The sequence below is a fragment of the Aptenodytes patagonicus genome, chromosome 2, assembly GCF_965638725.1.
Source record: "Aptenodytes patagonicus chromosome 2, bAptPat1.pri.cur, whole genome shotgun sequence".
Lineage (NCBI taxonomy): Eukaryota > Metazoa > Chordata > Aves > Sphenisciformes > Spheniscidae > Aptenodytes > Aptenodytes patagonicus.
The window spans coordinates 103656505-103672683 of record NC_134950.1 but is presented as its reverse complement, the minus strand read 5'-3'; the positions used below and the strand labels follow the sequence as shown (position 1 = coordinate 103672683).

The following is a 16179-nucleotide window of genomic DNA, read 5'->3' as shown; positions in this document are numbered from 1 at the left end:
GGAGCTATGGGTACATTTGGCCACTGCTGGTTGCAGTAATTGAAGAAATTAAGATTGAGGACTCCAGGCCTGAATTTACAAAGGCAGATGTTTCAGCAGCTCCCTAGGTAATTTCTTCACAGGGCTCAAAGCAGAGGCAGGAGGAGGGGGAACAAAAAGCATTGGTACAGCACTTCAGAGCACAGCAAAAGCTGGGCATCACCTCCACAGATGATGATGACTTCTCCACAGCAGCAATATTTCGCTGCATGTGAAGAAATAGTTGATGGATTTAGCTGAGTTCCTTTGGTTGGGGGACAACCTAGATAAAATAAGAACTACAACAACATTTAGTATACTCACTCTATTGAGAAATTTTTAAGCACCAACTTTACTACTGAAGGTGTCGTTCAGAAATTTCTTTCATTGATGAATCTTACTGAGTTTCCAAATAGCACGCTGGGCCACACTGATGTAAGAAACTAAATGTACTTGTTTCATGGAGGCTAAAACCACTTCATATCCTCAGCAAAAGAACACTAAGCAAGTCAGTGAGACACCCTTGAAGTGGAGCTTGAATTTTCTGCTCACAATCCTGTGCTCTAATAGATACAGGACACTTCTACAGCCAGGAACACAACCTTTGGGACCCACAGTTAAACATCTGCAAATTCAATACTGACACCAGTCTCAAGATTAGTTAGGAGACACTAGTGTTGAAAAGTACCTGCAGCTAGTCAGCCACATCTTGCTTTAACACCTCTGGATAAAACAGAAAATAGCATTTATACACAAAAAGTCAGGATTACAGAAACTGAAGTTTCTTCAGCTCAAGCAGTGCCAGAGCATGTAGACAAGTAAAAACCCCAAAATATCATTTAATAAAAAAATATCAATGCCAACAAAGGTATTAAACTCTAAAGAAATGTAGGCTGGGGTTTCTGAAAGGTGCTGCATGCTTCTACGAGTTCCCTAAACCATATCTATCCTGGAGGCAAAAAACGGAAATCATTAAAAATATATGAAAATGAAAACAATGCCTGGAAGGCTACCCAAACACCCATGCTCTCCATAGTGTCCTCATTGCATCTTCTCAACTGACAAAACCTGAATCTTCACCAGTTCTCCTGGGAACTTCCAAGTTGTTCTCTGCTTAGGCTCTGGCATGGGTTACAATGCCCTAGATGTCAACAGGGTTTACCCATGTGGGTCTGACAGGGTTCAGTACTTCTGTTTCTTCCCTCTGTTCTTCTAACAAAGAGCAAGTACCACGGTATTGTCTGTCTGAATTGTAAGAACAGGACAAAACTTCAAAGAAAAAAAGAGTTTTAGAGCTATAAATGGTCTCCCTACACAACCCTTCTACTTATTCCCTATGAAAAGAGTTCAGGAGGTTCAGGCTCCTCAGACCTTTCAGTAAGGGTTTTACATGAGGAAATAGCTTCTTAGCAACTTCTTTGCCCTGATCTGAAAGACATTTTAAATTCTTTATAGTCCTTCTGCTTTCCAGAAAAACAAAACAAGCTGTTTAACTTCATTGCAGCCTGACAGTTAATAGCTCCTGTATTGTCTCTTAATCACACTGAGATGTCTGTTGAAGGATGTATCATTGTTTTAACTTCCTGCTAGCTTTTTTCTTACACAGCCTGCCATTAAACTAAATTAACTGTATTCATATTGTAACCATAATTTACAACTTTTTAAAGAGACATGACACAGATCTTTAAAATCATAAGTGGCCCAAAAAGAAGGTGAATGAAAGAAGGGTTATTCTATGTCTTTCAAAAAAAGAACTAGGGGAGCATCAATGGAAAAGGCAGATCGAAGTTTCAAAGCCAAGAGAAGGGGATGCTTCTTCACACAGTGTGTCAAGACGGTTGCTGCACCCTCCTTGCTGCAGAATGTTAAAATTTACCTGGCTCAGAAAAATCAGGAAAATTAATGGAAAAGAATTTACACAAAGACCCGCTTTGGCTCAGAAAGTCTTTGAACCACAAGTCATTGTAGGCTGGGAAAATATTATTGTGAAATATTGCTGCATACGTGCCTTGCTTATACACTTTTCTCTCAGCACTCACTACTGTCCACCCCTCCTGTCACCCAGTCCTATTCCCTAGGGCACTGCCTTGCTAGGTCAAGGCATAGAGCAAGCTCCAAGTTTCACCTCCCACTTCCCACACTCATTTAACATCACGTCCTCATACTGAAGATGTGTGGCATAAAATTGACGAGAATGGATACTACACTTGATCTTAGCTAAAAGGCCGAGAAGGGATGTGGAGACAAGCCAGCAAGTTAGCGTAAGCAAGCATGGCAGTTCCTGCGGTCTCATTATGGTGCTATTCCATGCCCTGTCTGTGTCTCTGTGGAGAAAAGCAAGGACTTCACAACACAAACAAGCCACCATTCTATACTAACATCATTACCAGTGTGAGACATGAATGAGTGGAAGAAATACGTGCCTTCATGTTTTTCCCTACATTTAAAAGTGTGTAAGATTGTATTTTATCTTTTGATAATTCCTTTCTTGATTTGCTAAATTTTGTTTCCGTCCTAACTACTCATCTATTTTGCTTCTTTTCCTTATTTTTCCTTAGTTCTACAACATCGCAACACACCCTCCCATTCCCTCAATGAATCTCTCTTGATTGTTATAAACACAGCTCTTCCAGAGCTCCTTCAACCTTACTCTCCTTAGATCAAAATATGAATATATTGGGCCCTTTGACATCTGCATGAGATTTGTATTGTATCAATCTGATTTTATAACTAAGAAGTTTGAATCAGAGAAAAATAAGTGCCTCATCCAAAGTCTGTGATATTTGTGGAGGAAAGAAAAGCATGCCTTCAACTGCTTGTCCTATGCTCTATCTATAACATATTGCTGCATCCTTCAAACTGGAACCCACAGAAATATCCTTCTGTTATTTTCAGTCTGAAGGCAGTTTCTTTCATCCCCTTTCCTTACTGAATGATGGTAAATTCGGCCATTCTAGGTTCCTGAACAAAGTGAAGAGGCTCAACGAACGTACCACATCCTTTTTGGAAGAATGATTTAAACAACCCTATAATTTTGAGTAACTGCTTGGTGAAATATTATACATATCCTAACACCATGGGTCAAAGCAATAAAATGCAGGAACTCTTTCATTCATATACTCACAAATGCTCCTATATTCTAGGCTGAAACAAGTGGCCAGCAAAGACAGGATGCCAGAGAGATCTGAGGTGTCTTTACTACACACCAATGATGTTGGGAGCCACAGTTAGCTGAACCTGCAACCTGCATACACTGTAATCCATCTTTTGGAAATTACACCATTCAGCTCCATGCCCTGCGAAACTTGTGATGCAAAAAAGTCCCAATAATATTAATTCCCTTCATCTTTTTTGTACCAGACAGTACACACGACACCAACTTCGTACCAGATTTGCCAGTAAATATTCCCTTGACATTCCTTTTTTGAGATTCTTCTCTACCAGACTGAGTAGGAATGATCTGCAGATGGTGGTTACCTTTAGATAAATCCTGATAGGTACCAGATAGTCACTGCGCCATTTTCATTAAATGAGAAAAGACAAACATCCCATTTAAAAGAAAACTAATAACTTTTGAGAAAAAGGGAAGGGCTTGATGAGATGATACCATACCATAAGCTTTTGTTGTGGGCAAACAGAATCCTATAGTTCAAAGTAATTATCTCATCAAGTTCCACCTCATTAGGATTGAAACTAGACATCATAATGAACAGTGGACTAATAATTAACCAATGAGAACTTGGTTTTAGTCCAGCTTGCTATCTTTTTTGTAATATATTTGTTGGTTTCAGCTCATCACCCCCAACTTCACCGGACAAGATGACACACCTCTTCATTTTCTATTCATCATAAGCCTATGGGTGAATTAGTAAATTAGATTAAATTTCCTTTCCCAGTGCCAGAGGGGCACTGGGAAATTTGCATGAACTCCCTTCCCAGGACACAGCACATGGAGAAAAGGGAGAAGCAGGAATTGTCAGAGCAAGTTCAGTTTTGCCCCCTGGACCTTCTGCATTTTTGTGGAGGAGGGCAGAATGTATCAACACACCCTCCCTTCCAGTCCAAAAAGATAGCGCTGTGGTGATAAGTGGGAGATCACTTCATAAATTAAAGGTGGCTACAAAATATTTTGGGACATTAAGTACTATCTGCAGCAGGACAACTCTGTTGTAGATGGGAAATGGCAGAGTAGAGATTATGGAGTCATTAGTCACGCTATCACTCAGAGGATTAAATTTTAATACTTTCTTTTCCTTACTATCCTTCTCCCCACTGTGATTTTTTTTTTTTACCCCTGCACCTGTCCTCTAGATATTAGATAACCTGAACATGAAAGAGAAGAACCTTTTTGACAGCAAAGCTAAAATCCTTCTGTTTTGTCATGCATTCAATTGGGAATCAGACTAACTGAATCCTGACCTACTTATCAGACTGAAACTCCTGCTGGGAAGTATCAATAAAATGGCCCACTGGGAGGTCATTCAGACTGGTCATGGTTATTATGGGAAATGTGAAAGAGAGGGTAGCTATCCTAACAAAAATTCATTTTTATATAGTCTTACTTCTTAAGTATTTACCTATCCAAAGTGTGATAACTTTTCATTGCAGTTTTCCTTTAAAATAAGCTTCCAAGTCAACTTCCAATGACAATAAGTAAGTCTGCTTCATTAATCAGACTAGAGCACTTAATGGACCACTTAATAGAAATTGTTTCTCTGAGAGTGGCCAAGGGTCTTCACTGGCAGTAAACTCAAAATGGTTGAAGGCCTGCAGAGTATCCGATCATGTTTACCATACTCCTTAGAGTAAGTAAAGTGATTACAGGCTTTTTTAAAAATTATTTTTAGCCCACATAAGGTGAAGTAAAATAATCTCAACGGAGCTTTCATTAAAAACTTTTTGAAGCAAAAGATAAAAACCTTGCAGCTTCAATCCAGCACAGATGCAAAGGGTAGCAAAGCAGGCGGCTCCACACTTGCTCCTCAGCATGCATGTTTCTACCCAGCCTTTTCCCACAGTAGGCACAGAGAAGGAGTTTTCAACTTCCCTGCAAAGGGCTGAGCGCCTGGCCTGTTTCTGCCTTTTTAAACTGAGCCCCAACTGAGAAGTCTCTGTCCTACATTACATTTTTGGCAATTTCTTCAGGGTGAGGCAAGTTGTTTCTCTCTGCAGGCCTCTAATCCCTCCCTGTGCTGACTTAATATGAAGTATAAACACTTCACCAGAGAGGCCCATGATGAGTTGCATGTGAAGGTCATGCTACCTTCTGCCATCCTTTCCCTCTCCCTATTTTCCTATGAGTCTATGTATCCTTTTAAATCTGAGGTCATCTCTGTGGAGGTGCCAACTATTATTACAAATGCAAACCATTTTAAATGTGTCTCTGCACACACACCTACGTATTTACATATATATATATATATGAATATTATGAAAACAAAACATAAATTAAAACTACAGTCTCTTCATTTTAACAAAGAGCCAGATTCAGGCAGTTGAACACACTGAGGGATCAAAAGAAAAAAAGACAGGAATAAATCTCTCTCCACTTTTGAAATCTAGCCCAAGGGTAGCAATCACTGAGTTAAATTCTCTGGTCTGTGTTATGTAGAAGGTCAAACTACACGGCTGTAATGGTCCCTCTTGGCTTTAAATACCTATGAAAAAATATGGCACAGGTTTGCCTTTGCAGCAGATAGCAGGACATTTGCTTTACCCCTCGTGTTGGGAACCTGTGCCTGAAATCTGCCAGAGCAACAGATATTTTTATTAGTAATTTCAGATTAAAAATATTAAGCACAGCAGGCAAGAAATTCACAGAATCATTCAGTGTTGTTTTTAAAGCCCTTGTCTATGATCTCATCGTTGCTACTAAAGCTCATGCTGTTTCTATGGCATTTCTGATTAACCAGTGACCCAGCTTCTAAACCGTTTAATTTTTTATTAATATAAATTGAAATATATGTGATTTACACCCTTTTCACCCATTTATGCTAACTAGAGCTTATTTAGAAGAAGTATCCTTCAGTTTATTAGCTGAGGGCACTGTACATGCCTCTAAAGCACAATACAGCTTCCAGGGCAGGAAGCCCGTTCTTCGTACAACACAGGTAATGATGTCCTACACATCCCAGCTTCTCTGCGTCTCATGATACATGTCTCATGTCAGCAAAACAGGCCTAGCTTAAAATGTCCCAATAGCATTGAATGATATTTATTTTACCTTATAATTAAAATGGTTATTTTACGTTCTGTTCACAGGGCTGTGGGATCTAGAAACAAGGAAGGTTTTGATGGAAAATCCAAATCCAGCCTATTTTCTTCCAACAGGGGTCTGGTGGCATGAAACAGTACTGCTGGCTTGTGATTTGGCAACATGATTTCTTGATTTTGAGTGATTTTAAATACACATTACATAAAGATTTATCAGCCTTTTATCAAAGATTTATAATTTTGCACCTAATTTTAAACATCCTCCTCTACCACGCTCTGCCCCAGAGGCATAAGCATACCACATAAAGGTAGAACTAGTCAAATAGCAAGAGAAGATACCACAAGACCATATATAAACCACAAATATAAAAGATTTTTGTGCTCGGGGGAAAGGGGGAGAAGTGGAAGTCATGAGACCTGCACAGGGGCCGATATTTAGTTTAAAACATTTCTCCCTTTCCTTTGGATTTTTAGAAGTGGGAAACAATATCCAAAGCAGGTGGGCGTGGGCTGTCTTATTTGAGCAACACTATTTAAATGCTATCACTCTTTCAAGTAGTATGTTGCAGCACAAGGTAATGGAAGACATTCCAGCAGCACAGTATCATCTTGAAAGAGATGCTCAAATACCTTTTTTGCCTGGATCTTGGAAGGTAACATATGAGTGGCTATTAACATATTCACTCTCAGGTCAAAATTCTTTCAGGGAGAGGATACACCACTTTGAGCATCTAATAATGACACCTTTGCATGAGCTTTACTTTTTGGTTATATGTATATTGTCTCCTCACTGTTCTTCATGAAACAAATATGATCAGGGCAGATCTTGAAGTGATTTAACACTTCATCTAGCAGTATTGCCAACTCCTGGCATTCAAATATCATGAGTCAGTCTCTCTAAAATCTAAGATTTTATTAAATGTAAAAGGTAATTACGTTGTGGTTTTGTATTTTTTTTGTTAATTCACTTTAAAAGAAAGGAAAGAACTCTTATGTAGACACTTTGGCAGTGTTTCCAAGTATTTCTTGGCAACCACAAGGCAAAGGAATACGCTTCAAGAAAATGCAAGCTAAGATCCTCATACATTTAGGTGATAGGTACTGGGACTTGGTGAAAAAGATTCTGAAATCATCCAAGCTTGCAAGGAAGTATGATGTAGTTACAGAAGGGAATAACTACAAAACTCAGCTCCTCTTAACACCCCTCGTCTAGCAAAGAACTCAATTTCTTCTTCTCTTATCCCAGCTAAGCAAACGCCCAAACTCACCCCACAGGTTATGGCACTTCTGTCCCCATACAAGCACCCACAGTGCTGAGATTCAAGCAAATGGAGATGTCCCTGATTTGCTGTTCAGAAAGCTCACTCACCTTGTTAAAACAAATTTTGTAAAAATTTCTGGGATAAAACCACAAGTGCCCAAAATCTAAACCCAACAGAACCGCAGTGGCAATGCCATCCTAAGCTTCCCTTACCACCATGAAGTACAACAACCTTTTTATTGAGCAAAGTGATTGGAGTTGCAAACGCAGGTATGCTAAAACAGCCACTTAGACTGAACAGAGCAAGTAAAAAGCCTGTCAGTCTTGCAGCTGATGGGCCCTGATAGCCAAAGATGAGGACAATACAGTACATTAAAAATGACCACTCAGCACCAGGCTAATCAACGACACCTCTAAACTGCTTATTGAGGATGCCATAGCAGCCTTCCCACATGGAAAGTGCAGCACATCAGTGCACATAGAGCATCTCCTTTTTTTTTTTTTTTTAAATTTTTCTAAAGAGGCCTTGCTGAAATACTCAATTTTTTTCTACTTCTATTTATTTTAACCAAGTTTCAGTAGTTGAAAACACAGGATAAAAAGAAAAATTAACTCCTGACAGACAGGAGCAATTATAGACTGCAGTTTTGGGGTTTTTTATTGTGGTGGGTTGGTAGGTTACTTTAAGTGTGAGCCTGATTGACTTAGAGGACAGCAAACAGGCCGTTCTCAGGCTGATACCACTTTTTTTTTTGTTTTAGAAAACTGCACAGTGCAGGCAGGACTTCCCCCCTCACAGATTTGTTCCACAGTCCACCAACAGTAACTCGTTGCTGGTGCAGAATTTTTCAACATCTCTGGCAGATGCTGTGCCTGCGAGCAGGACTTACTCGCTAGTCCTCCTGGGCACGAGGAGGCAGGGTGTGCAAATTAATTTTAAAGACTCTAATAGCATCAGCCTGTTAAGAATAATTTTTTATTTCTCTCTGAATTATTAGCTAAGGAAATAGGGGAGGAAATAAGGCTACCCTTTCTTCCTCAGGTAATGGAAGGATCTGGATAACACCACGCTGAGACTCAGAGGAACAAGTCATGGTCTACTCTGCTCTCTTGAGAAGACTACAACATCGAGTCACCTTTCTTACAACATGAAGTCATATCTTGCAGATGTCAGAAGAACTGGGAATCTCTGGAGGATCAAATATGCCGTAACTAAGTCTACTGTAGATGGACTTCTCCTGGGGAAACATACGACCAGGAGTACAGCCATAACCACTTCCTCAGTGCCATACCACTGAAGTAAATAGGTGAGAAACAGTGCTCTGCAGGAAACCTCGGCATTACCATCGTGAGGCCTCCATTTCACAAGCAAGCTGAATGAAATGCAGGGATGACGATCAGAAAGGCCATTATAGCATAGGGAAGTCATCTTCACAATGCCATTTGATAAGTTTTACTGACTACAGTATAAGATTTATTATGAAAAAAATATGAAAGTAAATCTTAAGGAAAAAAAGGAAGGCAGCTTTTTGTAACCATTATTTTCAGAAATCTGAAATTGAACCACAAACCACTGTTTCAGGCCAGCTAACAGACTGGAGGGATAGATGGGGAAAGCAGAAAATACTTAACCCAGTTTCACAGTCAGAGAAAGCCTCAGCTTTCACCGACAAGAAAAGAAACATACATCAAATCTAGTGCCAGAGATGAGGAGAAAGAAATTGGAAGCATAAATCTTAAATACTCCAAACCCTAATAATGACAAATCAAAAGGAAAAAATGTTTATTTTTAATGCTATTTTCTTCTGATTATCTTAAGAAAGATACCGTCACATCCAAGCAAGTTATATTTGAACAAAGAGCATTGGCCACAATGTTGATTTAAAAAATAAAGAGAAAGGAACAAAGGTAAATTTTTCATAAGATGGCATGCTGTGTTTCTCGTATACTCAAGACTGCATCTGTTTCCCAGATCAAAATGGGCATTTAGTCTCCACACTAGCTGAATCCCTGATTTGTAAAGGGCGAAAGAAACCTCGGTGAGGGCCAAATGGATTCCTGCTGGCATCTACCTGAACACCGCCCAAAAGCCTCCACTGCTGAATCCTCGTGTCCCCAGTGCAGTGATGCCCCGCGTACGAGCACCATGTGTACATGTCACTTGGTGACACAGGGACAGGCTCTACAGCCACTTTAAGATGGGAGTCCATGAAGTGCTTCTGTTAGACATTATTACTTAACATTCTTCTGTTTGTTAATTTGATTTGGCCTTGCTTTCAGAGTGTAAATGAAGGGCTTTGGCTGTATAAAGCCCAGATTTTTGCCAGGCCTGCTCCTGTTCCCCACGGCCCCTTCCTCCCTGTTTTTTGATATTTATAACTGCAAGACTCATTTACAGTTGCATAAGTGTAAAGCAGGGTGTCTTTCTGGGTTTTCATGCATCTGCCCACGTGAAATTACCACATTGGTAATCACCTCATTGTTTAAGTCAAAATGCAGCTAACAGAGATTGCTTTTGCAACCTTGTTATTTCAGAATGCCTTAAGACAGTATAAAAGGATGCATACCAGTAAAACATATTTTCCAGAAAAGGAAACTGTTTTCCTTGCATAGTCCTTGCAAGAGCTTTATCTCCTCCCTCATTTAGCAAAACTTAATATAGGGTAAGCATTTTGTCAACTACTGTTTTAACTTACATTGAAATATTGCACAGCTCTCACCTCGAGAATAAAAAAAAAATTTGTCAGATAACAAAATAAAGTTTATGTTTACCTGTTTTATTTCTCAGAGGCTAAGATACTAAGAAGTCTAACCTTCTGCTATCACATTTCTGCCCAGTATGGCTGCAAAGAACATACAGGCTCTGATTTCTAACTTGTTTATACATATTTAACAGAGAAGAAAACGGAGGAGGCAGAAGTAAAAAAATGATTTTTCACGGTCACAAAAGCTGGTCGTAGAAGCACAGCTGGGTGTCGGATCAGGATCTCTTGGCAGCCAGCCACAAAAGATGCACAACAGAGAAAAAATATTTCCTGTAAGGAAGCATTTGATTTTCAAAGTTGCGTGAAATGTTCACAAGAAAACCATGTAAATGCCCACTGGATGGGGGGGAGGATTTCATTAGAAACTGGGAGCCCTCTCTTGTTTCACCAAAAGATTTGCTCGTCACAAGCATTGCCAGCTAGCCTGAGGTGATTTTCATGTTTTGTATCAAAACCAAGCAAAAATTAAGTCTCTAGCAGTTTCGATGTGAATTTGCTTTGAAGTTCATTTCAATGCGACACTAGTCAAACTCCATGGATAACGAAGGATTTTAGTTCATACAGAAAGAAGGCAATATTTTCCTGAGTCTCTGCAAAAGGAAAGGACTACTTTTTCTGAAGCGCTCTAGCGAGTACAGTGGTGCTGTATATACACGCTTACACTGCACACAGCTGCGAGGGCTGAAGACATTACAGCTGCTCCTCCTTTCCTACCCCATGGCTGTTTGCCACCACCCCATTGCCAGGATTTACTGCCCCAACGGCATCCCAGCGGGTCCGCGCGTGCCCCCAGTCTGCAACAGTGCACACACAGCCCAGCCAGTTTAAGCCACCAATAAAGTAGCTTGAGATAACCTGATGGATCTGCACTGAAATAGATGAAGAAGTGTTCACACCATCCTTTACATCAGCATAGCGGTGCGGCCAACTGCCGAGTCCTTAACTGCACGACTTATATTTGGAAGTTGCTGTGTGCTCACAGATCTCTCTCCCAATACACGGCCTAGCTAGAGGTGTCCTTCAGGTGATGTTACTGAAACTCGCATCCTCAGGTTTCAGCATAAGCTATGTCAGGTAGGAGCAGAAAGAGATGCGACCTCTTTCACGTGTCGATGAGCTGAGTGTGGGTGTAAAGATACCAGCCCCTCTGCTTTTCTTCTGGATTGCTTATGTCACCAGAAGGAGGGTGATAATTTTACTGTGTTACTACCATGCAACTCTTTGCTTTTACAGGTGCACTCCTGCTGCATAAGTATTTATTACTGAAGTGTGTAGGAGCCCTTTTCACAGACCACATTCCCCTTGTGCTATGTGTTGTACCTGAGCAGAACAGCGTGACAGTCCCAATCCCAAAGCATTCATGACCTGAGTGTAAAATGTTGGGGCAGTATGGCCAGGGAAGGGAGCAAAATAAGGCAATGTCAGCCAGCACATTAGCCATACACAAAGTCTTTTAAGAGGCAATGTGGAAAAGAAGAGTCTTATGAATAGATGCTAAGAGCCAAAAGAAGCTGCTCTTCCAAGTATGAAGAACATTTAAAAATGGAATGAGTGATCAGAGGAGGCCAGGACTGTGTGTTATTAGAGGTGGAAGCCAACTCTTCAATACTGAGGAGGTGATGATAGGTAGGGAGAAGACAGGCCATGATAAGCCTTGAAGTAAAAACAAGTAGCTTAAGTTTCTAGAGCAAGGCAATGGGAAAGCACAGAGAACAGACAACATGGTTAAACTTAAGCGTTGGGAAAGTTATCTTTGCAGGAGCACTGGGGATGGGTAGGGTACATCTGTCACATTTATGACAGGATGAGTACAGTGATTGATCCATAAGATAACAAGAGCTGAAGTTATAACAGCAAAGTTGTAGTTGTCTGGGTAGAGAGAAAAGGATGTATTACATAGATGGCATGCAGAATGAACTTATGAGGCTGGGTTATAAATGGAAGGAGATGTCAAAAAGAGTGAAGCTAAAATAGGAGGAGGTAATTCAGATTTACATCTTTCCTAATGAGGAAGGTGCATGGTACTCTTCCTGTAAAAATGATAATGTGCCTTGGTCATGCAGAAGTTGCTGTGGCTGGCCACTGGAACGCAAAAAAGCCAGTGCAAAAGGAGTTCTGTGGCTCTCGGGCTGAAGAGCATCGTCTGGCTTCAGTGCCCACAGGGATGAAAGAAGGATAAGGGCAGGGAATATCATGAGATACAAGAGTAGAGACAGGGGCACATGGAGGGGCCATGAGGTCAATAACCCTGTTATGGACAGTATGAGTACAGAGTTGCAGAGGAGAGGTGTGGAGGATAAGCAAAGGAGGGGAGGAAGATGGCACAGCTGCTCACTTGCCCTTAGGAGAAATTTGCAGAATCACATGCAAACAAAGGACCTGGTCAAAGGGGCCAGGGTCTAAAAGTCCGTCAGTAGCAATACAAATGCTTTGCCTGTATAATGCGATTGTAGTCCTACACCTGTAAAGTGCTCCTAATGTAAGCTTACCTTAACCTCTCTGTTTAAGACTATACCTATCCCAGCACATCTTTCCTGATACAGAAATACCAACACACAGCACAGTGTACTGTAGGATGAATGCTGCAATAAAAGCAAAGCTGCATCTCTTATCAACTCAGTACTGCCCCTTCCCATGCCAGTCTTCCTTACATACAACCAACACACACCCTGGTAAAAACAGAGTGCTCCTCAAAGTTTTTTCCACTTTCTGGGTATTAGTGGTACAGCAGTGTCAGTCAGAAGCGGTACCGTCACAGCCCTGTTCACGTCAGACTTCTAACCACATCGTTCTGTCACAGGTTTCGCTCCTGCTTATCTCAGTTGCGCTGATGCCCTTGCCTTCCCACACCTCCTATCCCACAGCGGTGTGGCCAGGCTATGCACTGAGAGGGGAAATGCAGGCCCTGCCATGTCTCGTTGCCTTCACAGACATCCTTGGTTCTGGATGTGTTATGGCCAGCTTCATCGTACATGTTCCAGCCAAGTGGCTCTCTATGCCTGGAGACCTGGCTTGTAGGGCACTGCAGGCACTATATACCTCGGAAGTTCGTAAGTGCTGTGATTAATCAGGACGCTATGCACACAGTAGTCAGTCACATCAATATTAAGCTGAATTCCAGGGACTTGGTTCTCTGCTTTAAGAAACAGAGCTTCCAGCAATTTCTCCTCCTCTGCTCCACTGCTGTTCCTGTTTTCCAAAGCTCCCTGCACCATGCTTACTTCAGCATGATCCCAGCTAGAGAAAACAGAAGAGGGAAAACAACAACTGCAATGACTAAATAGTTTGGATGCAAAATAAAGAGGTTGCACAGGATTTTACTTACCTCTTGGTTAAAAAAAAAAAAAGAAAAAGGACTGGGGGAAAAAAAAAGGTCTGAAAATGGAAAGTTTTTGCCTCTTAGAAGACTTATGTCTTGATAAACCTGAATCCACACTACTCTTGGATAGAGCACAGGCATACCTGAGTTATTTGCACCTTGGCTCATGTTTCCCCAGCAGCCAGAACCCCATTCCCCCAAGTTCTCCTGCTACCTCCTGCAGCAAAATGGCACCAGATGACACCTGGTTATGCCCAAACTCCAGCTTCTGCCATGAGGATGAGGAATGGAGTACAGTGCGAAAGGCATTGTGCTTATGTAGGACAAGAGATCTTTCTTTTGATTGCCTTGTATTTTTGCTGGGGTGTGAAACAGAAATCTGCCCATGCCTGTTCTGCTTCCTGCTGTTAGGAGGCTGCTCAATAATTCAGTTATCTCTCCCCAAAGGAAGCTCCGCTGGCCTGCTGCTTGCACAAGACAGTTACTGCTGCTCAGCAATGAAGTCTGAAGTGCTACAGACTTCCAGGGGCCCCTTTGGCACCAGCTTTTTTGTATTCCAGTGGCCAGCAGCAGCTCCTTAACTCTTCGGCAGCCAAAGCTCATTATCATTTTTATATAATTAAACAGTGCTGCTCATTCTCCTCATTAGATTATCACAGCAAATTGATGGTTATTTGAAGGAACTGCCACAATAGGAGACAAAACACTGGCAACAGATAAAACAAAAGGATGCACGCAAAGCTCTTTTTAATTAAACTCCGTGAAGGGATATGAATTCTAGCAGAGATTTTAGTTACCCCGCTGAGCCTCTTTCTGATTAGCTACAATGCATCTGCTGGCTTTCCTAGTATCCATCTGTACTGCTAAAGAGAAATTTATTCTGGCTACAGAAGATGACCTCAAAGACGTCAGTTGTGGATAGTCTAATAGTTTATGTATGTTGACAAAGTGGTTCTGAGTTCTTCTTCATGTGTTGACATGAAGAACCATCCTCTTTACATATAACAACGTGCTTAATATGCACACACACACACATGTATGTGTGCACACACAAATAACAATGAGAGGCTAACATGAAAGCCAAAAGAGGTTGGAAAATTGCAAGGGAAAGGATTCTTTCTCCAAGTTGCTAAAACTCCTTATCACCACAGTTACTTTTTCTTTTGGCATGCATCATCTGTTCCCCCCAGCCTCTCCTTCCCTTCAGCATCCAGGTGCAGAAGCTACAGTGAAGGCTAATGGATGGGACAAGAAAAAAAAGTCATAGGATATATACTGTAAGGTATATTAATCATAAGTTAGGCTGTTACTTTGAAGTTTGATTTTCTTTAAAAAAATAAAAAAAAAAAAAGAAAAAAGAAAAAAGAGAGAAAGAATAAGAATTGAAAACAGATCTGTCACGGAGCATTTGTAAGAGGCAGTGCCACAAAACCCTTTGGGGATTTCCATTCAGGTCATAAGGGATCTGGTTAAAATCGCATCGGTCCTTAATCCACAGGTAATTGACAGCACAGCTCTCAATGACTCAGTGTGGTGTACTGCCGCAGTGCTCATTACTACTGCAGACCTTTAATCAGTATATTTTTAGTCACGTGCACCCTGTTGGCTCTACACAGCCTATTGAGACAATACACAATTTGCACATTTATCATAATTAATTACCTGCTGACATACTAAAAGCCGTTACCATCTAGCATCCAATTCAGAGGAATGTATTTGATGGAACGAGGCCAGACTATATGATGCACACATAGAGCCTGAAAACACTCATGAGAAACAGTTGTTCCCTGTGCTAAACGTGGTGCAGTTTTTTTTTCCTCAGAGCCGCAGGAACTTGGGTGGTTGAAAGACCTCTTCCTCATCCCTTATGGAGCTCTGAAAATATCCCAAGTTCTGCCTAATTTATACAACCCAGTCCTCAGGGTCCTCCTCAGTTGCCAATGTCTTACTGTGAAGGCTCCACTAAATCTTTTATTTATTTGTCCATAGAGGCCACTGAAGAATGTCACAAGGTATTTCCTCTTCCAAAGCAGATTAAGCTAAACATGAATGAGGCCCTAACATTATTCTGGATAAGGGTGTGCACTCATATTTTGCCAGACTACTGACAGTCTGCAGGGAGTAAATATTCCCGGGCCTGATTTCTGACCATCTTACATGCAAGTAGGTGCAGATTTGTTACACTCATGACTTGGCAGTATTTTACATTCATGCTTTGTAATATCAGATGCAAATGAACACAAAGTTCAAAACACTGGGGAAAAAAGTATCATACCAATTGTCCCTGCATATACCTCAGCCTCTGCTGTCCCACTGAGCAAACTGAAGTCTAAGCTCAGATTGTTTTTTAAATTGTAATTGAATAGTAATTAAAAATTGAGAGTTCCAGCACAGTGCTGGCAGTGTGATTTCATTTTAGCATTAAACAGTAGGTTTACTGGTAACTCAGACAACCGTCCACCTACAAAAACTCTCTTTAGCTCAATCATCCCCAAGGATGTCTGTCCTGAACTATGTCCAAAAAACAGCTGAACAGGAGATTCTGGCCAGTAGCAAGTACCACCAGAAAGGACCAATATTTTCCCATTATGAAAATACAACTC

The 16179-nt window shown here is 41.0% G+C and overlaps 1 pseudogene; it reads right to left on the bottom strand.

Moving 5' to 3' along the window:
• Nucleotides 1-2082: 2082 nt before the first annotated feature.
• LOC143157568 (U2 spliceosomal RNA) lies at nucleotides 2083-2255 on the bottom strand (annotated as a pseudogene).
• Nucleotides 2256-16179: the final 13924 nt, after the last annotated feature.